At 35.2% G+C, this 23,516-nt stretch overlaps 1 protein-coding gene and 1 non-coding gene across 5 annotated transcripts in view; one reads left to right on the top strand and one right to left on the bottom strand.

Moving 5' to 3' along the window:
- Positions 1 to 23,516, top strand: part of NSRP1 (nuclear speckle splicing regulatory protein 1) — a 55,703-nt gene that overhangs the window by 13,260 nt on the left and 18,927 nt on the right. The window lies entirely within an intron of this gene.
- On the bottom strand, positions 23,168 to 23,258 carry LOC118025379. Its single transcript, XR_004683311.1, has one exon. It is a non-coding gene; the product is annotated as a small nucleolar RNA SNORD116 (small nucleolar RNA).

Below are 23,516 nucleotides of genomic sequence, written 5' to 3'. Positions count from 1 at the left end.
TTTTCCTTTTTGTTGTTTTCTTAGGATAGAGATGATTTATGATTTATGCATGTTTAAGCTGGAAGGGAAGAAGCTAAAGGAAAAGAAGAGATTATACAGCTAAGATAACAAGAAGTAAATTGGTCTATTATCACACAGAGTACCTAGGTAATGATAAGATTTTTGAATCCAGAAGACCTGCCTGATTCCAAAGTCCATGCTTTTAAACATGATAATGTACTCCCTTTGAGAGGTAGGTTGTTTATAATGGAATTTTAAAAATTTGAGAGAATGGATTTCAGAAGCAACAGAAAAGAGGTTAGTTGGGGGACTGGCAGAGATAAGAGACTTCAAAGAGTTCATCCTGTTTACTAGTTGGAAAAGGAATACAAATAGAAGTTATGTTGAGACGTGGTTTTTACCATATGAAATTACATAGTTCTGTCTTCTGGTGACTTAGGAATATTTTGAGTAGATGGGGCTTAATTTTCAACAAAGTGGGTATCCAGTTGTCCAGAATATTTTTTTGAAGAGTCTCTTCCAAGGGTTTTCACTGGAGGTATCACTACTTCCAGAGGAGCACTAAGAAATTTTTGGAGTGGCTTTTGCTTATTCATGTTTTTGAGAGTATTACACCAGTTTTTGATGTGGGCCAGGGAATGTAGATATTCTGCATCTCATGAACCCCATCCATATAGGTAAGATCCCTCTGAACATTTATATAGATGAAAAACTGTTTATAATTTTGTGAGGCTAGGCTGAAGTTCTTTTTGCACATAAACACAAAATATGTTTTATACATTTTATTTTTATTAAATTTTCATAAAATAAAATTTTAAATACTTTTTAAAAAGTATTGTTTTTGCATGGCAAAAGGAATGCTAAAATTTCCCCTAATATGACCGTCTTGTAGATCCGAGGGAAGATTATATCTTATTTTGTTTAGAACTTTACTGGGGGTGGGGGGAGGGAAGAACTTACAAAGAGTTCACCATTTAAGAAAATCAGGTCACTGTCACCAGTTCTGCAGTCAGCATTTGTATCTGTAGCATTAATGGTGATTACAGTGAGTCTACATGGTAGAATGATACTTTGATACTTACTGTTTTCTAATGTGCTTGTGCATTTACGTATAGAAATACAGTTTATATTATTCCATTATAAGTTACTTCCCTTTATTCTTTATAGTTCTTTATGGATGTATATATGTGTATATCCAAAACTGCACAAAGAAGAAGGAATATATATATAATTTTTATAAAAATTGTGTGTAGAAAGTTTATTATCTGTGTATTTCATTTCAATATAGATAAAGGGCCTTATAAAAGAAGGGTATTGAGTATAATAGGACTGAGAACTGTTCTGTGCCTTTCCCAGTGATGTAAAATGGCTCATTTACTGTATTTTAAATTCCCATAAATATGTGGGTCTGTTTCTCTAGACTGTTCTGTTCCATTGATTTCTTTCTCTAATCCTGTTCCAGTGCAGTTTTATTTCAGTTACTCTAGCATTATAATCGGGTTTGATATATAGTAGGATAAAGAATAAGAAAAAATAGTATTTATTGAGCACTTGCTATCTGTTAGCCATTGCTCTTAAGTGTTTTATATGAATTCATTCATGTAATCATCACAATAACACTAAATATTACCGTATTTTGTTAAACCTAAGATGCTTTGTTAGTGATGCTTTCTTGGTTTCAGAAAGTGTCAGTGGAAAGTTTTCATTTGGAACATCATTATTACCTCCTGGGTGACAGCTATTATTTTTAAGATGTCGTCAGTTTCTGAGACATTAAAATGTGAAAAAATATGTTGCAGAATCATTGAAATAGGATGTTGTCATCTTCATTTTACAGTTGAGGAAATGGGCAGAGAATTTAACTTGCCTAAGATCACATAGTTAATTGACTTCATAGCTCATATGCTTGGTTGGGATCTTTTAAATTTATTGTTATATTTTTCTCAGTATTTATTGCTGTTATAGAGCAGTAGTTATGTTTGCTCTAGGTTCAAGGTAAATACCCTTTTTCAAATTGAAGAAGTTGCGCTTTGCTGTAGGTATATCATTTCTAAATCTTCTCGTTTACAAGTAATCCTGTCTACTGGGTCCATCTCTGCAGAGTTCTATCAAATGCTCCTCCCTGTGAGAGAATATGCTTTCTGCCCTTGATACTAAGCTTATCCATGAGACTTGTTTAACCAGTGGAATGTGAGTGAAACTGATAAGCTGTATCTGAGCAGAAGCTTTAAGAGCTATCTCATGATTTAGCCATTGCTTTTCCGCCCTGCCACATGAATAACATGTTACAGATAGGGACTGCTTTCAGCCTGGAATGAAGACAGTATGGGCCTATAAGCCATCCATAATGGAACACGTAGCATGAGCAAGAAATAAACCTTTGTGCTGTAAGCCATGAGATTTTGATGATGTTTGTTAAAACACAGGGTAAATTAGTGGAAGTTGACCAATAATCTAGAATGCTAAAAATTTTTATTAGGCATTTGCATTGAATTTTATCACATTTTTTCAACATCTATTACTACAGTGAATTACATTGATAGATTTTTCTAAAGTGAAACCACTCTTTAAATACTAGAATAAACCCTCTTGGTCTTGGTGTATTTATTCTTTTATATGTGCAGCTGGGTTTTATTTTCTATTTTTTTTATTGTGGCAAAATACACATAACATAAAATTTACCATTTAAACATGTATAGGTGCAGCGTTAGGTATATTCACATTGTGGTGCAATCATCACCACTCCAGAACTTTATAAGTTGTAATATGGAGTCTCCTAGGGATCCCCAAGATCCTTTCATGAGGTCTGCAAAGTCAGACTATTTTTATAATAATAAAGCATTATTTGCCCTTTTTTACTGTTGTTTTTCTCACAAGTGTACAGTGGGGTTTTCCAGAGGCTGCATTACAAATGAATTGCAACAAATTGAACACAGCAAATTTGAGAATCTAGCAATCTTTATTAAAGAGATGCACCAAAATATAAAACACTCGCACTCTTACTAAATTTATTTGTAAAGTACATTTATTTTTCATAAGAATGTTGTTAGCATGAATGGATTTATAGTTATTTTTCAGTGAATTAATAATAAAATTTACTGTTTTAATATCTAATATGGTAAATATTGATAGGATGACCCATACAAGCAAGCAAAAGCTCTCTGGGTCCTCAGTAATTTTTAAAAGTATTTAAAAAGGTCCTGAGACCAAAATATTTAAGAACCTCTGCCTTAGAGTAGTTAACAGAGAAAATATGTTCTTTAAAATGCAAAGTGATATGTTTGCATTTTGTCCTTGACTATTTGCATTTCTTTTTTTTTTAATCTGTTCAGATACCTACTTTTCAACTAATGTTGGCCATTTATATTTTCCTAAGTAATCATTCATTTTTTTCCTAGGGATTCAAATCCTGTTGTAGAGAATTTCAATAATAGTTAAAATGTTTTCTAAAAATCTCTTCTGAATTGATAATTCTGTCTCATTTTTATTCCTGAAGTTTGTTTTCTCTCCTTTTGCCTTTAAGTTTGCCTGTATCACTTACTACCTTTCTGAAGAATCAGCTTTTTGATTACTGATCATCCACTCTTTTAGTTTTCTATTATATTACTTTTTTGTTATTTCCTTGTAATCTTTTTTTTTTTTTTTAAGATTTTATTTTTAAGTAACCTCTACACCCAGCATGGGGCTCCAACTTAGAACCCTGAGATCAAGAGTCACATGCTGTACTGACTGAGCCAGGCCTGGGTCCCCTTGTAATCTTTCTTTATTCTTAGTCTGTTCTCTTTTAAATTCTTCGACTGAAAGTCTTTTTTCTTTCCTAAGAAACTTATTAATGGCTATAAATGTTTCCACAGTCCTGCTTTGCATGTCACAAGTTTGTTTTTTTACTGACCTCATTTTTTTTTAGAAAATAGTTCATAATTTTTGTTTTGATCCTCTTTTTTTAATGCAAGAATCATTTAGAATTTATTGGTTTCCTTGCTGTTGGTTTCTTCATGCTGCTACTTTGTCTTGTACTTGAATAAGTATATTCTCAAGTAATTCTTTTAGAGTGTATCTGTGGGTAATAATATGAATCCTTGCAGACCTGCATATGTCTTTATTTTGCCTTCACACTTGAAAGATAGTTTAGTTACATATAGAATTCCAAGTTCAAAATTATTTTCCTAAAGGACTTTTAAATATCATACTTTTACTTTTATATCCACTCTGCAAATGGAAGTGTGTGGTATCAATCTAATTCTTTGTAAGTAATATGCACTCCAGAAACTGCAGTTAATCTGTCTTCTGTCTTTTCCGGTTTTCTGTCCCTTACCTCAGAATTTGTAGCATCCTGGGGACGGTTCCCACCTTTTCTAGTATTCAGTCTCTGTGGGCAGTTTGGTTTCTCGCCTTTTATCTTCCTCAAGTTTCCAGTCCATTAAAAGTACCGCTTCTTGTTTTCTAGCATAATTGTGGATTTCCTGTCTGTCATTTTGAGGGTTTGGATTAGGAGGAGGTGGAGGAGGCTGCAGCATGTATTAATTTGCCACCTTAAACCAGAAGCTTTGCATTGTTTTCCTAGCTTAAGATCTTGGGCAAATTGTTTAATCTCTCAGTTTCAGTTCCATATTAAAAACAACAACAAAAAACCCTCTGTTTTATAATATGGTCTACTAAAAGTTTATTTTAAGGATTAGAGAGAGTGTACCTCAAATGCCTAGTACAGTGTATGTCATAGAATAGATGTGTAATAAATAGTACCTGTATTGCTATGATATTAAATGCCTACTACAGTGCATGGCACAGAGTGGAAGTGTAATGAAAGGTGCCCATGGGGCGCCTGGGGGGCCAGTCATTAAGAATCTGCCTTCAGCTCAGGTCATGATCCCAGGGTCCTGGGATTGAGCCCCGGATTGGGCTCCCTGCTCTGTGGGGAGCCTGCTTCTCCCACTCCCCCTGCTTGTGTTCCCTCTGTCAAATAAATAAATAAAATCTTAAAAAAAAAAAAAAAATGAATGGTGCCCAGATTGCTACAATAAAACTAATATCTTCTGTGTGTGCAGTAAAACTAAATCATCAATCGTTAGTCATCTGAAATTTTCTTGTGCTATCTCCATCCTATGTTGTGTTTGACAGTCATAATTTTGGTAGCCTGGCTTTTTAATAGAATCTTGATCTTCATGTTGGGTTGTGACCATTAGTTAAGGGCCATTATATTAGAAAAAAATCCGTAAAGAAGGCAGTAATAACTGTATATTTTTGAATTTTTTTTTGGTTGTATACAATCTTACTGTACCTTTTTTACTCATTTTTTTTAACAGTTTCTAATTCGAAGATAGTAAAAGCTTTACTTCCAAATTTGCTATTAAATAACAAAATTAACTTTTTATTTTTCTGAAACCATACACATCTTCCTCATCTATTGACAGGCTTTGTTATTGCCTATTCCAACTTTACCATAAAAAATCATTTAAAATTTTTATTCCTGTATTTTCATGTTGTGTTTCAGTGTGTATAGTGAGACAAAAAGCAATAATCCCCATCTCATTCTTGGATTTATCAAAAGCTGAAAACAAAATAGATCAGATCACTTTCTGGAACAAAATTACTTTATTAGTTTAGTAATAATTTGAGGTTACTTTAAAGATAAGCAGCTTTTGGGAGAAGATTCATTTCCTGCCTTTGGGCTTTATCTGCAAGAACTACATCTTCAGTGTCAAGAGATTGTGTATTTATAACTGAACTCTAATAAAGTCTGTACTGGGGATGCTGCACACCTGACTTGGTCATTGTGATTATATATTAGGTGCCAAACTGTTGGTTGTCTTTAAAAAAAAAGATACATTGCCAAGTGTGTTTCATTGAAATCTGCCTGTGTGGGGAGGACAACAAGACCTTGACTGTTGATTATAAGCATGCTAGTTATTACCAACATAGTTAATGATGTCCCTTTGGAAAATAAGTTTGTGTTTCTAAGTGGAATAAAATGTAGTTTTCGTTCTATTAGTGAATCAAGTAATAATTGAAAGAGGTCATTAATTATAGTAAATAGTTTTCACACAATCTTATAAAATGTTTTCTACAACTCTCTGATGCAACAGCATATTAAAAACCATGTTCTGAGTTTGTTTTCCTTAAATCTGTATCTTGCAGAGTATTAAAGAACTGTACCTTTTTTTATGAGCAGTCCAAAATTACCCTCCTTTAAACACACTTTTTACGCTTCTCCCACTTTTTGCTGTCTTTTCATCATAGAGAAATTATCATACAAAACAGAAGATTATTTCAGAACTACATCTTTCATATTTTCGTATCTGTGTATGTCTTTCTGGAATGGAGACATCTCTTTGGCAGTGGAAAGAACTGTTACATATGCAGTAAACTTTTCAAACATACAGAGAATTGCTAGTCATACTCCTCATTTCAAGGTACAATTACATTATCAGCCTGACAAGGCTTTTTTTATTAGTTTTCCTCTTCATCCCTAATCCCTTCTCCCATTCCCTTTTATTTATTTATTTATTTATTATTTTTTTAAAGATTTTTTATTTATTTATTTGACAGAGAGAGACATAGCGAGAGTAGGAACACAAGCAGGGGGAGTGGGAGAGGGAGAAGCAGGCTTCCCGCGGAGCAGGGAGCCCGATGTGGGACTCGATCCCAGGACCCTGGGATCATGACCTCAGCCGAAGGCAGACGCTTAACGACTGAGCCACCCAGGTGCCCTCCCATTCCCTTTTAAACATAGCCTGATTTGATAGATATGCTTGACTATGTGTCCTTTTATATGTGTTGTTTTGAGTGTGTGTGTTCTATATATGTAAATACCATTGTATTACAGATCTTTTTCAGTCAACACTGCATTGCAGTGTGTATACCTAGTTGATTCTAACTACAGAGTGTGTGTGTGTCAACTTTATCTCATCCTATTCCCTCAGAAACAAACATTAAAGTTACCCTCTGTTCCTCCTACCACAACAGCACTGTAAAAAGAAAAAAAAACATTCTCATACATGTCCCACCAAAGAGTTCCTTTGGAGGATATATCCAGGAGTGAGATTTCTGAATCAGGGAGTATATAGATAAATTTTTCACTAAGTACTGGCAAATTGCTTCCTAGAATAACTATACCAGTTTACATTCAATTTCATTTTGTTGGTGGTCACTATTTCTCCATTTTTTCATCAACACCTTATAATTTTTTCAATTCTTAGTTGTTTTATTTTGCACTTCATTGATTATTAATGAAGTTGAGTTATCTCTTCATGTGTTTATTAGGCATTCCTTATTCTGCAAATTTCTCATTCACAGCCACTGACCACTTCTCTGTTGTATTTCCTGTCTCTTTTATGATTTGTAAGAGTTCCTTATATATTTTAGATAGTAATCCCTTGCTGCTTTTAGAAATTGAAAGTCTTTCAATCTGTTACTTTTTTTGTTGTCCTTACGGTGAAGACTGCTAATAATTCACCAAAATCTATTCTTCCCTTTTGTAGTAACAGTTAAAGCTGGGCACATAGCCGCTTAATTAGAGATTACATTTTTAACTTTATCATTAGCTATTTGAGACCATGTGACTAATTTTGTCAATCAGATATAGGCAAAAGTATTATGTGCACTTCTACTTCAATAGCTCAAAAGAAAATTTTTTGATGTGGACTTCTTTTTTTTCCTTATTATAAGTTGAAAGATGGTTGGGTTTATTGTTTCAGGCCATGACCTAACTTTCTTCATACCCTAGAAGATAGCAGAGCAACAAGCTAGAAAGAGCTTAGGTTTCTGAATGACCATGTGGACTAAACAGTCGTCTTACCAAACTGAATTGCCTCGTGGAACAGTTATTTAAGAGCTATATAAACGTAAGTCCAGTATTCGAGAGCTAATGTGTTATTAAGCTTAGAATTGACTATAATGTAGTATCCTTTATGGGGCATAAATTCTCTCTTTTAAATGTAGTCAAATCAATTTCCCCCTATATGGTTTGTGCTTTGGAGGTCTTGTCTAAGTAGATATTCACTGCTCTGAAGCTACCAAGATACTCTCCTCTCTGCTGTTGGATTTGTAATACCTTTTACAGGTATTACAGATATTATAGATCTTTAGTCCATGTTGAGTTCACCTTTACACATGTTGTGAGGTAGGGATCCAACATTATTTTTTTTAGAATGGCACAGCTGTTTTCCAGTACCATCTATAAATAATGCATGCTTTTCCTACTGATTTATGGGCCATCTTTATCATGTCAAGTTCCCATATATCCCTGAATCTGCTGCAAAGCTCTCTTGTTTATTGTTATATGTTGCTATGGCAATTATACAGGTTTTTTTATTATGGCTTAGTAGTAAATCTTACTATCTAGTAGGGTGAGTCCCTTCATGCTTCTCTTTAAACTTGATTGAATTATTTTTAGATGTTCTTACATAGACATTATAGAATAAGTTTGTGAAATATCTTGAAAACTAAAAAAAACCTGATTTCTACTGGACCTGTCTTGGATTTATAGATTAATCTTTAAGGAACTACCTGTAAGTGGGCTATAGTTCTTCATTCATTTAGACTTTTTTATGAGGTGATTTTTCACCCATTAACATTCTCTGCCTTATCTTTAAGTTAATTCCTAGATATTTCATACAACTATTTTGAATGGTACTTTATTTTCCATTTGACTATTCTGGTACAGAGCAACGCTATTGATTTTGTAAGTTGATTTCTTGTATCTGGCAGTCTTTCTAAACTCATTTACGGTAATAATTTGTCTACACCATCTGCTTCATCTCTCCTAATCCTTATTCCTTGGTTTTTCCCCCTCTCCCCCATTTTACTATATTAGCCACATCCTCCAATAATATGTTGAACAAAGCCTCAGTGGGCATCTTTTCTTATCTGTATCTTAAATGGGATGATTCTGAAGTTTTCCATTAAGTTTGATATATATTAGCTTTTAGTATATAGGCTTTATCAAGTTAAGGAATTTTCCTTCTGTTCATAGTTTACTGGCAATTTTTTAATAAATCATAAATATATATTAAAACTATCAGATGCCTTTTCTGAATCTATTGAAATAGTCATTTTCTCCTGTAGTCCATAATGTGATTACATTGATAGACTTTCAAATATTAAACCATTCTTGAATTTCTTGTGTAAATTGTTTTTGAGCAGGATGTGTTATTTTTAATACACTAACAGATTCAGTTCACTAATTCTTCATTTAGGATTTTCAGTCATCTATGTTCATAAATGAAATGGGCTTTAGTTATTGTCTCAAAATGTGCCTGCAGAATTTAATTTATGGAGGTGACATTGACATGGAGAGGCCAGTGCATTGAAAGATTATTACAAGAGAAGGGAGCGTGCCACTCCATATAGGGACATGGGAAGCATCAGGTTTAGTCAGGAGGCAAAAGCAGCAGCAAGGGGAAAGGGGCAAGGTAGAGCAGGGGAAACACTTTAGAATTGGCTAGTTTGAATAATGTTGGCAGGCTCTGGAGTATAAAGGTGATCTCCAGTTGCTGGTACCTGACTGTTAGTGCTTAGGGCAGAGGAATAGTGTCTCCTGGAGTCTAAGAGCCAGGTAAAGGAGATGATTTGGAGTTTGGGCTCTAGGATGGTTTCCTGTGTAAAATAGGAAAGATACATCCTTGGGCTAACCCGTTGCTATCTCTCAGAAATTGGCCAGCCCTGGGAGAGATTGTTTATCCCTAGTCAGCGAGGTCACAAATGCCAGAGCATCAAGAATACAGAAAATAAGAAAATACAGTTCATGTAATTGGCCTTGTGATGGATGGATGCCAAATAGACAAATACAGACTCTAAGAAAACACAGACAGCTGTCTGTTCTTATTACTATCTAGTTTTGAAATCAAAATGATGCCATATAAAACATGTTAGATATTTCTCTTTGTATTCTATTATCTGTAACAAATTGTAGAAAACAGGGATTATAATTGCTCCTTGAAAATTAGGGAGAATTCAGCTTGTATAACTATCAGGGTTTACAGCTCTTTGAGAGAGGATGTCTTTGTGGTTATTGGTCTGTTCGGATTTTTTTTTTTTTTAAGATTTTATTTATTTGAGAGAAAGAACGAGCGGTGGGGAGGGGCAGAGGGAGGGAGAGAGAAGCAGATTCCCTGCCAAACAGGAATCCCCATGCGGAGCTTGATCTCAGGACTCGAGATCTGAGCCACCCAGGTGCCCCTGGTCTGTTCAGATTCTTTAACCAATTTAAGAAAATGTATCCATTCTGTTTAGATTTTCAGATCTATTAACATAAGTATTATGATCTTTTGTAACATAATATTGTAAACATAAATATAGTATTATGATAGTACTTTTAAATCTTTCAACTATCATCACCTGTATCTCTTCACTTTTCTTGATTAATCTTGCCAGAAGTTTGTCTGTCTTATTCTTTTCAAAGAACCAGCATTTTATTTTATCCATCTTTGCATTCTGTGGATTTCTACTCTATTTGATTGATTTCTGCCCATATCTTTGTTTCCTTGGTTTTTTTTGAGTTATTCTATATTTTTTCAACTTGAGTTGAACTTTAATCTTTCTTATATAAGCATATAAATCTATAGATTTTGTTGAGTATTGTTTTAGTTGTCTCACAAATTTTGTTACATAGTATTTTTGTTGTACTTTTCTAATTATCTTGTAATTTCCTTTATAATTTCTTCTTAACCTGAGAATTTAGAACTATGGCTTTTGAGTTTCTAGAATACAGGTGGAAGTTTTTGTTTGTTTGTTTTTATATTTTTGTTGCTTTTTTTTTGTTGTTACGGATTTCTAGTTTTATTGTTAGAACCAAAGAACATAGATTATGTGATGTTTGTTTTGTGGCCAGCACATAGTTTTTGCAAATGCTTCTTGTGTCTTTGAAAAGCATGTATACTTTCCACAGTATGTAAGTTCTCTATATCTTTGTTAGTTTGAACTTGTATTTTCTATAATTAATCTTTTCCTGTTTATCTATTAGTTTCAGAGCAGAATAAGTTAAAATTGCCATCTAAAATTGCTGATGTCTCTCTACTTCTGAGAGTTGTTGCTTTGTGTATGTATGTGTTTGTAACATTATTGCGAAGAAATTCACATGCCATAAAATGCAGTGGTTTTTAATATATTCACAGAGTTGTGCAGTCATTATTATTACCTAATTTTAGAACATTCTTATTAGCCCAAAAAGAAACTTGTGCCCATTAGCAGTCACTCCCCATTCTCCCTTTCCCTAGACCCTGGAAACTATTAATTGACTTGCTATCTCCTATTCAGTGGGTTTACCTATTCTGGATTTCAAGTAAGTGGAATCATAATATGTGGTCTTTTTTGTCACAAAACATGGCTTCTTTCACATAGCATAATGCTTTCAGGGTTTATTTGTGTTGTAGCATTTATCAATACTTCTTTCCTTCTTATGGCCAAATGATAATCTATTGTATGGATATACATACTATATTTTGTTTATCCATTCATCTTGATGGGCATTTGGGTTGTTTCCACTTTTTGGTTATTAAGAATAATACTCCTATGAACATTCATGTACAGATTTTTGTATAGACATGTTTTCATTTTTCTTGAGTATATATCTAGGAGTGGAACTTCTGGGTTATATGTGTCTCTATGTTTACCTTTTGAGGTACTGCTAGATATTTTTCAAAGCTGCTACACCATTTTACTGTTCTGCCAGCAACATTTAAGGATTCCAGTTTCTCCATGTCCTCATCAACACTATGTTTTATTTTAGCTATTCTAGTGGGTGTGAAATGATATGTCATTGTGGTTTTGATTTGTATTTCTTTGATGACTAATACTGAGCATCTTCTCAAGTGCTTGTTGGCCATTTATATATCTTCTTCGGAGAAATGTCTATTCAAGTCTGGAAGTCCTTTGTCCATTTTTAAATTGGTTTTAGTCTTTTCACTGTTGAATTGTAAGAATTTTTTATTCTGGATACAAATCCCTTACCATATATATGATTTGCAAATATTTTCTTCCATTCAGTGGGTTTTCACTTCCTTGATGATGTCCTTTGAAACACAACTATTTTTAATTTTGTTAAAATGTAGTTTATGTCTTCTTTTTAGTCGTTGCTTGTACTCTTGGTTTTGTCATGTAGTGTGTAACCCATGATCACAAAGATTTATTCCTGCGTTTTCTAAGTTTTATAGTTTTAGTGCTTATTTTTAGGTTATGATCCATTTGAGTTTTTCTGTATGGTGTGAGGTAAGTATCCAACTTCATTCTTTTGCCTGTGGGTATCTAGTTGTTCCAGCACCATTTATTGAAAAGACTGTTCTTTCCCCCATTGAATTGTCTTCGTGTTTTATTTATTGTAGAAGCATAAATGTTTATGTTTGCTAGTTCTTGATCTGTTTTTCCTTCAGTATATAATACAGTACCCTACTTTGCCCTTTATATTTGTTTTTGCCTTCCAATTCTGGTTTTTTGGGTTTTTTTAATTTTCTAATTGCTGTGAAGCTCTTGGTTCATAGATGTCCTTCATATTTCTCAGCCATTTATTTTCAGCATTTCTGTACCTTTTTAGATTTGGGCTATCCCTGTTGACCTCCTATTCCTACATCTTTTAAAAATCCAATCTTAAGAATCTATAGATGAGTGAGTTTAACTCATTTACATGTATTGGAATGTTGTATTAGAACTTTTTTGTCATATTTTTTTGTATTTTTTATTATTACTTCTTGGTTTTTTCCTTTTCCCATTGAATAGGTTGAATTTTCTTTTCAGTTTGAAAGTTACACATTTTGCTCTGTTTTAGTTAAAATTTTGGTCATTGTATGGTAACAGGTGGTAACTACACTTAGCATGGTGAGCATAGTGTAACATACAGAATTGTTGAATCATTATGTTCTGTATCTGAAACTAATATAACATTCTGTGTCAACTGTACTTCAATAATAAAAATTAAAAAAAAAAATTTGGTCATTGCCTCATACCCCAAATAAGTCCAGACTTTCATTTATGTATTTGTTTTTTTTGTAAGTATTTTTATCTACATCACCATCCTCCCTTCAACATAAGTACTATGGCAAACTCTGGCCTCCTTTTGTTCCCCCCCACCTCACATCATCACTGTATTTATATCACTAGCAGGTGAGATGTTGGCAAACTATATGGCCTATGTGCCAGCAGCCTGTTTTTAAGGAAAGTTTTATTGGAACATACTAAGATCTGTGCTGATACAGTACCCACTAGTTACAGAGAATTTTAACTTTTAAACTTCAGTTAAATTTAAAAGTTCCTCAGTCACACTAGCCACATTCATGTTGTCCATAGCCACATGTGACTAATGGCTACCATATTGGACAACACAGATACACATAGAACACTTTATTTATTCCAGAAAGTTCTATTATACAGAGTTTCCCTGGATTTTTGGCTCTGGATTGTTTTGGTTATATGTTTTGTTCCTTCTGAAGATAAAAGTTTTCTAAATTATTTATTCACCTTTTTTTTTAAGATTTTATTTATTTATTTGACAGAGCACAAGCAGGGGGAACAGTAGAGGGAGAGAGAGAAGCAGGCTCCCCACTGAGCAGGGAGCCCGATGCAGGGCTCAATCCTAGCACCTTGGGATCATGACCTGAGCCGAGGGCAGACGTTTAACTGAGTGAGCCACCCAGGCACCGTATTTGTTCACTTTCATGTATCTTACAACATCATTCTTGTTGGGAATAGTTCCTTTAATGAGTATTTTCAAAGAGGGCTTATAATATAGGAAATATTCTAAGACTGTGTGTGCTTAAGATATCTTTACTTTTGATGATAGTTTATCTGAATATAAACTTTTTGCTTCAAAATTCTATCAACATTTAAAAATTACTCTGCACAGTAATTTTTAAAAATTTTATTAATCACCATACATTACATTGTTAGTTTTTGATGTAGTGTTCCATGATTTCACTGTTTGCGTATAACACCCAGTGCTCCATTCAATATGTGCCCTCTTTAATACCCATCACCAGGCTAACCCATCCCCCCACCCCCTCCCCTCTAGAAACCTCAGTTTGTTTCTCAGAGTCCATAGTGTCTTATGGTTTGTCTCCCCTTCTGATTCCCCCCTTCATTTTCCCTTCCTACTGTCTTCTTTTTTTTCTTTTTTTTTTAACCTATAATGTATTATTTGTTTCAGAGGTACAGGTCTGTGATTCATCAGTCTTACAAAATTCACAGCACTCACCATAGCACATACCCTCCCCAATGTCTATCACCCAGCCACCCATCCCTCCCACCCCACCCCCCACTCCAGCAACCCTCAGTTTGTTTCCTGAGATTAAGAATTCCTCATGTCAGTGAGGTCGTATGATACATGTCTTTCTCTGATTGACTTACTTCGCTCAGCATAATACCCTCCAGTTTCATCCACGTCGTTGCAAATGGCAAGATTTCATTGGGGTTTTTTTGATGGCTGCATAATATTCTATTGTGTTTGTGTGTGTGTGTGAGTATATATACACATCTTCTTTATCCATTCATCTGTTGATGGACATCTTGGCTGTTTCCATAGTTTGGCTATTGTGGATATTGCTGCTATAAACATCGGGGTGCACGTATCCCTTCGGATCCCTACATTTGTATCTTTGGGGTAAATACCCAGTAATGCAATCGCTGGGTCATAGGGTAGCTCTATTTTCAACTTTTTGAGGAACCTCCGTACTGTTTTCCAGAGTGGCTGCACCAGCTTGCATTCCCACCAACAGTGCAGGAGGGTTCCCCTTTCTCCGCATCCTCGCCAACATCTGTCGTTTCCTGACTTGTTAATTTTAGCCATTCTGACTGGTGTGAGGTGGTATCTCATTGAGGTTTTGATTTGGATTTCCCTGATGCCGAGCGATGTTGGGCACTTTTTCATGTGTTTGTTGGCCATTTGGATATCTTCTTTGGAAAAATGTTCATGTCTTCATCCCATTTCTTGATTGGATTATTTGTTCTTTGGGTGTTGAGTTTGATAAGTTCTTTATAGATTTTGGATGCTAGCCCTTTATCTGATATGTCATTTGCAAATATCTTCTCCCATTCTGTCAGTTGTCTTTTGGTTTTGTTGACTGTTTCCTTTGCTGTCTGCACAGTAATTTTAAGAATTACCTTAAATCTTGTGTTTCTGATGAGATATCTGATGTCATTTTGATCTTATTCCTTTATAGGTGAACTATTCTTGTTAGAAGCTTTTAGAATTTTCTTTTGTCTTTGATTCTCTTAAATTTCATTGTATGTATCAAGGTGTTGTTTATGTATATGTGTATGTTTTATTTATCCTCTTCCTCTTTGACACTCACAAGCTGTTCAGTTTGACAGTTTTTAATTCTAGAAAATTCTCAGTCATATATTTCTGTGAATCTGTTTAAATTTTACGTCTTCTATATCTTCTGTTTTTACAAAGTTAATACTCTCTCATGTCTTTGTACCTTTAAAAAAATCTTTTTTATCCCCTCCTCTTATGTTTCAGAAGTGTTTCTTAGCCTAATCCAGCTCACAAAAACATTTTTCATCTATACCCATTAGTCCATTCACCCATCTCTTAATATTTTCATTTTAACTGTTTTCTATTACATTATTTCAAATTGTTTCTTTTTTAATTAAATCTCAAATCACTATTTATTATTATTTTTAAACTTATATTCCTTTATTTGACAGAGGAGAATGAGAGAGCACAAGCAGAGGCAGCGGCAGGCAGAGGGAGAAGCAGACTCCCCATCGAGCAGGGATCCCTATGCAGGCCGGATCCCAGGACCCTGGGATCATGACCCGAGCTTAAGGCAGACACTTAACCGGCTGAGCCACCCAGGCGCCCCTCAAATTGTTTCTTTTTTAAAAAGTATTTCTACTTCATATTACCCATACCCTTTCATTTCTGAGGATATGTATTATGGTCACTTAAAATTTATATTCTGAGTAGCTCATTAATTCTGGGGGGTTTTAATGTATATTACAGTTTTTTTTTATTGTTTTTACTTTTAAAAAACTTATTTTTATTTAAATTCAATTAACATATAATGTATTTGGTTTTAATCTTTAAAAAGATTTTAATAGTCCTTATACTTCAGTGCTTGATTGATTGATTGATTTTTTCCATGAACACATTTTCCATTGAGATTTTCAGCCACATTAAGTTCATATTTCCCAGCCATTTATTTTCAGCATTTCTGCACCTTTTGGATTTAGGTACTGTGTTTGAAAGGGGTGGTAAGGTTGTCAGGAGAAAGGAAGAAGAACCTCAGAGCAGAGAGCCTACGATATTAGTCTGGACTTCCCATTTGCATCATCCATCAAGTAGTAACCCTTCCTGTTAACTCTATCAGAGAGTTGCTCTGTGTTGAGACCAAGCTTCATGGAATTTTGTTCAGCAGAGAGAAGATCGGGCTTGCCACCCCAGCCACGCGGGAGTGCTGCTCTGACATTACCTCAGAGCAATTACTGTTTTTGCCTGAGGTATCTGGAGAGAGACATTTCTGAAAAGCTCTCCATCATCCAGCCCCCCAATTGTGTGCCATGCACTGTTCAGCTCTGGGTTGCTACTCTTCCCTTCCTCTGTCCAGACAAGCCAGCATTTGTTTCCCCAGGGATTTTTCACAGTTTGTTTCTTGTATCCAACCTCTCACTTGTAGAACAATTTCAAAGGGAGGGAGCTTAGCTTAATATCTTATTAAGAATTGGGGGCACCTGAGTGGCTCAGTTGTTAAGCGTCTGCCTTCGGCTTGGGTCATGACCCCAGGGTCCTGGGATCGAGCCCCGCATCGGGCTCCCTGCTCCGCGGGAAGCCTGCTTCTCCCTCTCCCACTCCCCCTGCTTGTGTTCCTGCTCTCGCTTTCTCTCTGTCAAATAAATAATTAAAAAAAAATATCTTACCAAGAATTGTAAGCTGAATATGACTAATTTAAAAAATTATGTACATTTGGCTTTTGATTGCATGAGAGTTTTTTTGCCACAAATTAATTTTTCTAATTATTTCTTATTATTAATTTAAGCTTTTACTAGTTGTTTTCCATTTAGGGATCACATATTCTCTTGACAGTGGGAAAGGAACAAAGGGAGGTCCTGGGCAATGAAAGGAAACTAGTCTAGGAATATTAAGTGATAATTCAGAAAGTGAATAATACAAATTTCAGTGCACATTTTTTTTTTTTTTTGATGGTTTTCTTGTTCAGAACTTTTAAGTATCATCATTTAAGCATCTGATGTATAGAAGACATACTGGGTGCTACTGATAGAAGTTGAATAAGATAAGATCTCTGCTTTCAAGGAGCTCTTTCTAATACTTTATGAAAGTGAATTTATATATAATTCAGGTTAAAACTAAAATATCTTCACTTCTGAGAGAAGTTAAAATTTCAGAAGCTACTAAGGGTGTTTTGTTGGGATTAAGGACATTTCTCTTTGAGCAACCAGGGATAAAAGCCAGATGGAACAGCCCGCCTTACTTTGAGAAGAATTTTTTTGTGGGCTCCTTTTCTTGTGCACAGCTTTTGTTCATTCTGCAGTCTGCTTGACTCTGACCTGTTTTTGGCTACACGTTCTCTAGCTTCACCTGATTTGGGCTACCCTGCTTTCTGTTCTTAAAATCAGCCTCGTATCTTAGTGTTTTTATGCATTCCAGGAATGATTTGCTTCGTATACTTGGACCATGCTCCTTAGCTTGTCTCTGTCAGTCTGTTCATCTTTTGCATAATAATTTGCCTCTGCTACTAAATTCCTGCCTCTGAATTTGCTCTGTACCTGTCCTTATATGTAGTTGGCTTGACATATTTTGTCTCTTGGCTTTAGTTTCTAAATATGCCCTTTTGTTCTTCCTGAGGTGATTCATTGAGGCTTTCTTGCAACTGATTTTCTAAAACACTGGCCAGCCCTGTCACTGGTTCAAATCCTCTCTTCTTCCCCTTCCAAATTTTTGAGTTGTAATAACCACAGCTCATTTTATTTTAAAATTGTTATTATTATATAGCTTTTTATTTAAAATGTACCCGCCACAGATAAAAAGAGTCTACAGTTTTTTGTGTATGGCCTGATGTTATTTTACTTCTTAAAAACAGCTTTATTGAAGTATAATGGATATATATATACATGCACCTATTTACAGTATACAGTTTTAATGCACCTATTTACAGTATACAGTATAAATTTTGACATAAGTATATACCATGAACTGTCACTGCAATAAAGATAATTAACATATCCATCACACCCCAAAATTTCTTTATGTCCCTTTGTGGTTCCTCCTTCTTGCCTCTTCCATCCCCTCTCCAGCCCTCAGGCAACTACTGATCTAATTTCTATAACTATAGTTTTCGTTTTGAGGAATTTATATAAATGGAATCATGCAATATATACTTTGGTTGAAGGCTGTGGGTGGCTTCTTTGAGCATAATTACTTTGATATTAGTTCACACTATGTTTCAGTAGTCCACTCTTTTTTCTTGCTGAGTAGTACTCTGTTGTGTAAATATACCACAATTTATCTGCACACCTGTTGATTATTTGGATTGTTTCCAGTTTTTGGCTGTTAAAAGTAAACTGGCTGTGAACATTTGTATACAAATCTTTGTATTGGACCTATACTTTCATTTTTCTTGGATGAATACTTAGGCATGGAATGGCTGGGTCGCATGGTAGGTGTATGTTTGCCTCTTTAAGAAACTGCTAAATTCCTTTCCAAATTTGGTGCACCATTTTACATTTCTACTGCTGATACATGAGAGTCCTAATTGCTCTAAGTCCTTTGTATGGCTATATTGTCATTTGACCTTTTAATAAAACATTTTATTCTTTCAAGTTCTGCAACTTGTGTTTACATTTAAATGTTTAATAATGCCTGGAATGTATTTTGGTGTTTGTTAAAAGGAATGAGGTAAGGTAAGAAATCAGTTTTAATATTTCTTTCCAAAGGCAGACAGTTGTTTCCACATCATTTTATTAAATAGTCCATCATATTTCCATGGATTTAAAACTTGCCTTCCTAACGAATTGTTTCAGATGAATACATTTTTAGGTTCTTTGCCTATTCTTCAAAACCTAAATGTTTAGATATTAGAGAAAAATGTAGAATAAATCAGAAAGTTCTCCACTTATGATGTGATAAAGTATTTTAAGGAGGTAAAATTATGAGGATCATGTTCTATATATGAGATCTAATTGAGTTCTCAATGGGGAACTATTGTCATAAGATTTCAAAAATGTACATTCGTATCTTTTGGATAAGGAGTATGATTTTTTGTTCAATTTGTAATCATTCTAAAAACACAGCTCTGGATGAAATGATCTCTGCAGAACATACATGTATGATTCTACCAATGATCACTATTTCTGCAGTCTCCTAGCTTAGAAACTTTAATACCATGTTTGGTCCTATTTTCTGCATTCCTTCTGTCCATCTACTTCCAAGTTCTCTTTCTTTTAGAGCATCGTCTAGTTTATCCCGTTTATCCATTCCCATGTGCGGTAGTCTTTTTTTTTTTTTTTTAATATTTTATTTATTTATTTGACAGAGACATAGCGAGAGAGGGAACACAAGCAGGGGGAGTAGGAGAGGAAGAAGCAGGCTTCCCCGCGGAGCAGGGAGCCGGATGTGGGGCTCGATCCCAGGGTCCTGGGATCAGGACCTGAGCCGAAGGCGGACGCTTAACGACTGAGCCACCCAGGTGCCCCAAAGATTATTTATTTATTTATTTATTTATTTATTTATTTATTTATTTATTTGAGAGAGAGAATGAGATAGAGAGCATGAGAGGAGGGAGGTTCAGAGAGAGAAGCAGACTCCCTGCCGAGCAGGGAGCCCGATGCGGGACTCGATCCCGGGACTCCAGGATCATGACCTGAGCCGAAGGCAGTCGCTTAACCAACTGAGCCACCCAGGCGCCCGTGCGGTAGTCTTACAACCTCAGTGCCCCTAGTCTAATTCCCTGTTATCCATATTACATTGATTCCAGATCATTTTTCTAAATGACTTTTTCATTAAGTTTAAAAAAGTTAATTCTTTTTTGTCTTTGCATCACATTTAGGGTTTCTGTTTTTCATAATGTAGTCTGAGTCCAATTTTAGTTGGGTTTTTTTTTTAAAGATTTTATTTATTTATTTATTTGTTTGTTTGTTTGTTTGACAGAGACACAGCGAGAGACAGAACACAAGCAGAGGGAGTGGAAGAGAGGGAAGCAGGCTTCCCTCTGAGGAGGGAGCCCGATGAGCGGAGCTTGATCCCAGGACCCTGGGATCATGACCAGAACTGAAGGCAGACGCTTAACAACTAAGCCACCTGGGCGTCCCCCAATTTTAGTTCTTAGCACCCATACAGAAGTCATTTGCTTTGATCATACTGATCTCATCATTCTTTCTTGCCATGTTTATGTCATTGTATTTCTTTTTTAAGACTTCATTCATTTATTTAGAGATAGGGAGAGACAGAATTCCCAGCAGACTCCGTGTTGAGTACAAGCCCTATGTGGGGCTTGATCCCATGACCCCGAGACTACCACCCGAGCTGAAATCAAGAGTCAGACGTTGAACCAGCTGATCAACCCAGGCGCCCCTATTTTTTTATTGAGTTTCCTTTATATAATACAACCTTTTTTCCCTGTTACCTTTCTTTCTAAATTTAGCTTAGATCTTCCTTCTCCATAGATACTTCTTTGACTCTCTCAGACCATGATTACCCCAACTTTTTTTTCCACTGTCACCAAGTTGATTTTTATTAAAACTGTCTTTGCACTTGAAATAAAATTAATTAAAAATAATCTTTTTTCATATAAAATTTGATAGATGAAAACTTCCACTTAATCTGCAAATTTGTTAATTTCGCATTAGGCAAGGTTGTGTTTAAGAACACACTGAAATTGGGCTCCTGGGTGGCTCAGATGGTTAAGCGTCTGCCTTCAGCTCAGGTCATGATCTCAGGGTCCTGGGATCGAGTCCCGCATCAGGCTCTCTGCTCCTTGGGAGCCTGCTTCTCCCTCTGCCTCTCTCTCTCTGTCTCTAATGATTAAATAAATAAAATTAAAAAAAAAAAAAAAAGAACACACTGAAATTATTATTAACCTCCTCTGAATTATTAATACCTGTAGTAAGTTTCTCCATTCACTCTGATCCATGTCCACTTCCTTGGAGATGTTAGCCATGCCCTTGCCTATTCTCTGTGCCTGAAAAACTGTTCTCCAGATCTCATTGTGACTTGTTTTCTTAACTGTTTACCCGTCTTGATTCAAATGACACCTTCTTATTGAGACCTTCCTTGAATGTCTTATTTTAAATTCAGTCTTCTCCTTAGTCTCTGTACCTTTATTTGTTTTTTTGCATAGAGTGCGATACATCTGACATATATTTTACTTGTCTGTTTTTGTTCCCTTATAAGTTCATTGAGGGCAGAGGTTTTTGTTTATTGTTTTTTGACCAATACCCTGAATAGTGCCTTACACATGGCATATGCTCAGTAAATACTTAAGTGAATGAATAAATGCTATTAGGTTGGTATTAATTGTTCTTTAGTTAAATAAAGGTATTAGTTCAGTTTGTTTAGTTCTTTGAAGGTTGGCATGGAGTGACCTATTAACACTAAGTACTAACTGACTGAAGGTGTAGAATTAGAAACTTTGACCACACAAAGGCAGGTTGCACTTTATATTCCACAGCTGGTCAAGATACTAAGCATAATTAACTTTCAGTTCTGAGTAGGATCTTAAAGTTGCTTTTGTTACTTAATAAATTAGAATAATTTCTGGTTACTTAATAAGTTATAGTAACCTCCTGGTTATGTAAAAAATGCATATTCTTTTAGACCATTTAGAAAATACAGAAAAGCGGCGCCTGGGTGGCTCAGATGGTTGAGTGTCTGCCTTCAGCTCAGGTTGTGATCCCAGGGTTCTGGGATTGAGCCCCGTGTCGGGCTCCCTGCTCAGTGGGGAGTCTGCTTCTCCCTCTCCTGCTCCTCCTGCTTGTGCTCTCTTGCTCTGTCAAATAAATAAATAAAATCTTTAAAAAAAAAAAAATGCAGTTTCTTCCTTCTGGTACAGGGAAGGCACCTTTCACGTGGCAATTTTCAAGTTTCTTCAGTTCAAAATAATCAGTATTTGCCAAAGGAGCATATTTTGGGGTGGCCATGTCCTGAACTCCTTCAATACATACGTAGCAAAACTAACAAAAAGCAAGGAGACTATATAAAAATTTAGGATGGAAAGGATGGGAGATGAGATTTAGGGAAGGATATACAGTGACTTCATCTCTACTGATAATGTTCCATTTCTTAGGCTGGGTAATGAATTCACAGGTACTACGTTATTTTTTGTACCCTTTTTGTACATAATTTTTCATAATAATTTTTAAAGGTAGTGGTAATGTCATATATAGGGAAAGTTGACAGGGTATAGGAGGTTTACAAAGAGAGGAGGCCTGAATATAGTTGGTAGAGAAAAAAGAGAGACTTGATTAGTAACAGAGGATGTTTGGTAAATACAGTTAGGACCCAATTACAGTTGGAAGCTAAGAAATAATATTTTCCAGGAGTGCTTAGCTGCCTTACTATAGACAGAGGTAGTTGCATGGATTCAGGACTCATATTTATCAAATAGGTGCAAAAGATGGGCAATGGGAGTTTAATTATTGGCAAGAGTAGTTGAAGATTCACTACTGTAAAGATGCTAATAAAAAAATAGAAAAATCAAGGGATTAGTGGCATCCATAAGATCAAAGAAAAGATAAAGTGGAAATAAATGAGCAAGAGAGCTATGTATTTTATTGAAATCTGACACATTGGGGCACCTGGGTGGCTCAGTCGTTAAGCATCTGCCTTTGGCTCAGGTCATGATCCCAGGGTCCTGGGATCGAGCCCCGCATCGGGCTCCCTGCTCAGTGGGGAGCCTGATTCTCCCTCTCCCACTCCCCCTGCTTGTGTTCCCTCTCTCACTGTGTCTCTCTCTGTTAAATAAATAAATAAAATCTTATTAAAAAAATCTGAAACATTGTAAATTGCACTGTTATTTTATGCATCATTAAGAAAACACTACCAATTAAACTATGATAGTCTTATGAGTTAGAATTCTAATTATATATTTACTATACAATACAATATTGAAAGTTCTTTTAGTCTTAAGATATAAATTTTTACCTTTGGTTACTCTTATATTAAAAAGCAGCAAAATATGAATAAAAATAATTAGTTAAGGGATCCCTAAAACTTTTTCAAATCCAGAGTTTTTTGTTTGTTTTTTTCTTAATCATAGGAAGTTCTCACTGATTTTGTTCAGATTTTCCAAGGAATGTGAGGGAGTCATCATCAGTCTTTTGGACTTACTTCTTCACTCAGACTCACTGATGACTGTGTTTTTCCAAATTTATCATTCTTTCTGAGATCGAGCTTAATGGTCGTAAGGAGGGTGTTTGGAGGTAGTGAACTAGGCATATTAAGTAGTAATCCCAAGTGGGAGTCCAAAGTAAATTATCTCTACATAATTGCATAATTTTAAGAAATGCTATGTCACCAACACTTGATGATATTCATTCTGCAGGTTTTGGTGCTGATGCTGTTTTAGTATTTACAC

This window comes from Mirounga leonina, unplaced genomic scaffold (assembly GCF_011800145.1).
Source record: "Mirounga leonina isolate KUSES-001 unplaced genomic scaffold, KU_Mleo_1.0 Mir_200, whole genome shotgun sequence".
Classification (NCBI taxonomy): Eukaryota; Metazoa; Chordata; class Mammalia; order Carnivora; family Phocidae; genus Mirounga; species Mirounga leonina.
The sequence above is the reverse complement of the archived record's forward strand: the minus strand, read 5'-3'. Positions and strand labels throughout refer to the sequence as shown.